Source organism: Tupaia chinensis, unplaced genomic scaffold, assembly GCF_000334495.1.
Source record: "Tupaia chinensis unplaced genomic scaffold, TupChi_1.0 Scaffold142100_1, whole genome shotgun sequence".
Lineage (NCBI taxonomy): Eukaryota > Metazoa > Chordata > Mammalia > Scandentia > Tupaiidae > Tupaia > Tupaia belangeri.
The window spans coordinates 559,291-564,869 of record NW_006201951.1 but is presented as its reverse complement, the minus strand read 5'-3'; the positions used below and the strand labels follow the sequence as shown (position 1 = coordinate 564,869).

The 5,579-nt window shown below is 55.0% G+C and overlaps 1 pseudogene; it reads right to left on the bottom strand.

The window, feature by feature from the left end:
- Positions 1–2,869: 2,869 nt before the first annotated feature.
- On the bottom strand, positions 2,870–3,322 carry LOC102501214 (60S ribosomal protein L12 pseudogene; annotated as a pseudogene).
- Between the last annotated feature and the right edge of the window lie 2,257 nt (positions 3,323–5,579).

The following is a 5,579-nucleotide window of genomic DNA, read 5'->3' as shown; positions in this document are numbered from 1 at the left end:
CCGCTCAGAGGAGATGCCCCCGACTCCTGGCAGTGCTGGCAGCGCCTGAGGCTGGCGCACATCTGTGTGGCCGAACCCTGAGTCCAGCTCCAGCTGCCGCTCACGTCAACCCTAGCCCTCCCCCTAGCCAGAGCTTGCCCGGGCCCCCTGGGCAAAGGCCCGTCTCGGCTGCCCAGGCCAGGTGGGAATGGACCCTGGGGTGAGGCAGACCAGGGCTCGGGGCCTCCGGGTGCAGCTGCGCCAGGGCAGCACGGCCCTTCCTCCCCCGCAAGGGCAGCCCGTCCTGGCTCTCTGCTCGCCGGGGCTGCCTCTGCCCGGGGCTGCCTCTGCCCGGGGCGTGTTTGTGCTGAGCCGCTGCCCTGGACGCCAGCACGGCGGACACCGCACAGGCTACTCAGAAAGGCCGGAGCCGGGACGCGGCCTCAGTGGAGAGCAGGGAGAAGTCTCTGATGCCTGAAGAAGGCCAGGAAGGTAGCCGGGCCGGCAGGTGCGGTGGGCAAGGCGCTGGACGCCAGCACGCTGGACGCCAGCACAGCTCTCCGGGTTGGAGCTGCAGACCTGGAGGCTGGGAAGTCTCGCTGGGGGCAGAGTGGAAAAGGGGTCCCCCGGACCGATCTCTTCCTTCCCCTCTGTCTCTGCAAGCGTATATGCACTAGGGCCAAAACAAAACAGAAACTGAAAAAAAAATGTAAAAAGAAAAGAATAAAGAACTTGGACTTTGTCAAAATTTGAAACTTTTGGGCTGGTCCCGTGGCTTGGTGGTTAAGGGAGCCACATCCCCCATGGTTTACCACACGGTTCGAGTCCTGGACCCAGTGGCTCTAGAAACACACTTGGTGCATGTAGGTGCCCCGAATCCTGACAGGAGAGATGGGGGCGAAGGATTGTAGCTGACCATGCCACCAGGGGCACTGTTTCTCTCTCTGTCTCTGTCTCTCTCTGGTGAGTGCGCACACACCATCTAGCAATTAAAATATTTTGCAGCATAGGACACATCGGGAGGGTGGAAAGACAGCCCCGGGAAGGAGAGGGTAATCAGAGAAAGCGGGGCTCGGCGGGACCCCGCGTGAGAGTCCTGAGTGCACTCCCCTAGCTGCACCCACCGCCTTGCACCCACCCAACGGCTTCCCAGAGAGAAAAGGGAGGGCCGGCCGCTGAGTGCTGTTTAAGGAGCTGGACCCCTGGGGCCGACTGTGTCCTGTGTGAGTCCTGGGCCCAGTGGCTCGAGGTGTATCCTGGGGGGTGCCCGAGGGGGCCTGGTGAGGCCATCCCCTACCGCCTGCTTCCTCACTTTCCTTATCTCTGTCTCTGTCTCTCCAGTAAGATAATGCACTCTACAGAAAAATTAAAATAAATAAAGGTACTTAGTGCCACTAAATTGTACATTTAAAAGTGATGAAAACGGCTGGTCCGTGGCCTGGTGGCTAACAGAGTGGGACCACCCGTGGCCGACTGTGTTTAAAATCCCAGCCGTGGCAGGTGGAGACAGGAGGGCCGTGGCTTGGTCACCCCACTGTGGGTGCTGTCCCCCTGTCCTCCGCCTCGATCCGTTGGCGAGCGCACCTGCCTCTGACACGTTTGTCTTTTTAGGATTTTGTCATGGGGTGCATGGCCTTGCCAGAGAGAGGTGAAGAGAAGGAAAGTGAAAACAGCCCCGGGGGCGGCCGTGCTGCCAGCCCTTCTCCGTTCTCAGGATTTTGGGCTCACATGCACAGATGCCTGGAGGAATTTTCTTTCTTAAAAAATCTTTTTTTTTTTTTTTTTTTGGAGAGGTTTTCGTTATAGGGCGCGTGTGCTCACCAGACAGAGAGACAGAGAGACAGAAAGCAAGAAATCACCCCCAGGGGGGATGGCCATGCCACAATCCCTTCTCCTCTATTCTCCTCCCGGGATCTTGGGCACGCACGCACACGCACCCGGCGAGAGTTTAAGCCACCGGGTCCGGGACACGAACCGCGGTGGACTACGTGGGAGTCCAGCGACATAGCCATTACGCTAACTGCTGGTTCCCATAAAAAATCTTTTTTTTTTTTTCCTTTAAGAATGACTTATTTGGGACCAGCAGATGGCGTAATGGTTATGTCGTTGGACTCCCACATAGTCGACCGCAGTTCAAGTCCCAGACCCAGCGGCTTAGACTCCCACTGGCACATGTGTGTGCATGCCTGAAATTCCGAAAGGAGACTAGAGAGAAGGGATTGCAGTGCGGCCACCCCCCCAGGGATTTCTTGCTTTCTGTCCCTCTGTCTTTCCATTGAGCACATGCACCCTATAGCAAAAATCTTTTTTTAAAAAAAGGATGACTTATTTAATTTTCTTTATTATTATTATTTAATTTGCCACAGGACATGTGCATTCGACAGAGAGGCACAGAGAGAGAGGGAAAGTGAGAAAGCAAGATGCCAGGTCTGGGACTTGAACCACTGTTGGACATGTGGGAGTCCAGCACATTTACCACCATGGCACCTATTGGCCCCCGGTGTACTTTGCAAACCACCAAGTCTGGGACTCAGACTGCAGTCAGCCATGTGGGAGTGCAGCGCCTTCACCGCCATGCCAGCTGTCGGCCCTCAACCTACTGACATTTATTTATTATTTTTATTGATTTTTTTTGCCTTAGGGTGTGTGCACTCGCCAGAGAGACAGAGATAGTGAGAAGAAAAATGAGAAATCATCCACAGAGGGGATGGCCGCACCACAATCCCTTCTCCATTTTCTTCCTAGGACCTTGGGCATGCGCACACATGTGCCCGGTGTGAGTTTCAAGCCACCGAGTCCAGGGCTCGATCTGTGGTTAGCCATGTGGGAGCCCAGCTCTGCCATCTGCTGGCCCTGACAGTATGTATATTCCTGGCTGTCACATGGTCCTTCATTGAGATGTCTCCTCACAGCTGGGTACCACTGTGCCGCTGTTGATGTCATCAATGATGTCATGAGGGTGGCAGCCATCGATGTCGCGGCCTACAGACTAAGCTGTCCCAGGAGCTCTCTCATGGTTCCAGAGAATCAGTTCTCTGGCCAAAGACCGCTGCCTCACCTGTCGGGCAACGCAGACAATCCTGTCAGAAGTGCTGTTCCCACTGTGTTTAATACTCTTCTGCTCCCGGAGGGCTCTGGCCTGCCTATCCTGAATGGTCGATTTCGTGGTCATCCTCAGGCCCTTCCAGTCACCGGTTGCCTTGGTAATGTCATCACCAACCTCTTTTGGAGACAGACCCAGGGGGCCTATCTTGGGGACGAGGGCAGACGTGGCAGTGACTTCGGCACCGGTACACCTCGGGTACACAACTTCGGTCTTGCTGGGGTCGAACTTGGGCGGCATAGTGGAGGTGGCTGGTGTCGGGTGAATCCGGATTTGGGATGACGGAAGAAAGTTGCACTGAGGCCCCCTCCAAGCCGAAACCCGAAAGCCCTGACAATATTGATTGATTGATTTTTGAGAGATTTTTGCTATAGGGCGTGTGCACTCGCCAGAAAGACAGAGAGACAGAGAGACAGAAAGCGAGAAATCAACCCCAAGCGGGGGATGGCCATGCCTGACAATATTTTTTTTTTTTTGAGAGGTTTTCGCTATAGGGCGCGTGTGCTCGCCAGACAGACAGAGAGAGACATAGAGATAGAAAGCGAGAAATCACCCCCCAGGGGGGACGGTCACGCCGCAATCCCTTCTCCTCCATTCTCCTCTCGGGATCTTGGGCACGCACGCACACGTGCCCGGCGTGAGTTTGAAGCCACCGGGTCCGGGACACAAACCGCGGTCGACTACGTGGGAATCCAGTGACATAGCCATTACGCTAACTGCTGGTTCCCAACCTGACAATATTTTTTAAGAGAGATTTTTGCTATGGGGCATGTGCAATTGCTGAAGAGACAGAGAGACAGAGATGGTGAGAGATAAAGTGAGAAATCACCCCCCAGGGGAATGGCCATGTTCCAATCCCTTCTCCAGAATTCTCTAGGGATTCTGGGCACACACGTGCCTGGCGTGAGTTTCGAGACGCTGGGTCTAGGATGCAAACCGTGGTCAACCACGTGGGGGTCCAGTGAGGCAATCATTACACCATTTGCTGGCCCCATCCCTGACAATTTGTTTTAAAGAATTATTTATTGATTTAATTCCATTTGCTATTATCATTTTATATTTGACCAGAGTGAGACAGAGCGAGAGAAAGGGAAATGGAGAAAGCAAGTTGCTGGGTCCAGGACTCGAACTGTGGTTGGCCATATGGGAATCCAGCACCTTTAACCATCATGCTATTTGCTAGCCCCATCCCTGACAATTTTTTTTTTGAGAGGTTTTTGGTATAGGGCGCATGCACTCGCCAGACAGACAGAGACAGAGAGATAGAAAGCGAGAAATCACTCCCCAGAAGGGATGGCCGCAATCCCTTCTCCTCCATTCTCCTCTCTGGATCTTGGGCACACACGCACACGCGTGTGGCATGACTTTAAGGCACCAGGGGACTCAAACCGCGGTTGACTACGTGGGAGTCCAGCGACATAGCCATTACGCTAACTGCTGGTCCCCCTGATAATTTTTTTAAAAACAATAAAAAATGCCTTCTCCGCCCCTGCAGAGCTTGTGGGCCTGCAGGTCGGCCGCAGCCGGGTCTCTGTTCCGGGGTGGGGTCTGTCGAAGGTGAAGAGTCGGGCCTACTTTAAGAGATGCCAAGAAATCTGGAAGATGATGGGAGGGTAAAACTGGTCATTGTGCTCGGAAACGCTTGGTGACCCAGGGCAAAGGTAAGGACGACGCACCCAAATACGGGACGATCGTGCGTGCCACTAGTGGAGAGACCGTCTGCCAGGCGCTGACGCTGTGTGGAAGGGGGTATGCCCGTCTGCACAGCCGGCACACGCCAGTGGCCAGGACACGTGCGAGGGCCGCCTGGTAGACGACACTGCAGCGTCCTGGCCTGCTGTTGCCTGCGGGCTTCTCAGTAGGTTTGGCGAAGACGAGACCCATGAAGGCCAAGGGAAGTAACCAGAGACAACCATGCGGAAAGCTCCAGTGGCCACTCTGGCACCCTCACCTGCTGTCCAGACGCGGGCCTTGCCAGAACCACCACTGGCAATGAAGCTTTGGGGCCCCAAAGGGAGCCGTGGATGGAGGCTTATCTGTCCCTCACAGGTCCTCACGGTTCCCTGGTCGATTCTGAAAGCGAGGAATTGAATGCAGAGTCCATCGGAGCACATGATGGGCAGACTCCATGCGTCACCTAATGGAAGGGTGTCCCATCCCCTGGGGGGACAGCTGAACAGGTTTCCTGAGTGAAGGAGTGAGAGCCGGGACACGCGGCGTAATGTTACAGCACGGAGATGACAGTGTTGTCCGTTTATTGTGGGCAACACGGTACAGCACAGAGACAACGCAGTGTCACAGCTCTTAAGGGTCGCGTCGTCTACTGTGAGCAGCACGGAGACGACGCGGTGTCACAGCTCTTAAGGGTCGTGTCATCTACTGTGAGCTGCACGGAGATGACGTGGTGTCACAGCTCTTAAGGGTTGCATCGTCTACTGTGAGCAGCACGGAGGCGATGCGGTGTCACAGCTCTTCAGGGTCGTCCGGAGACGATGTA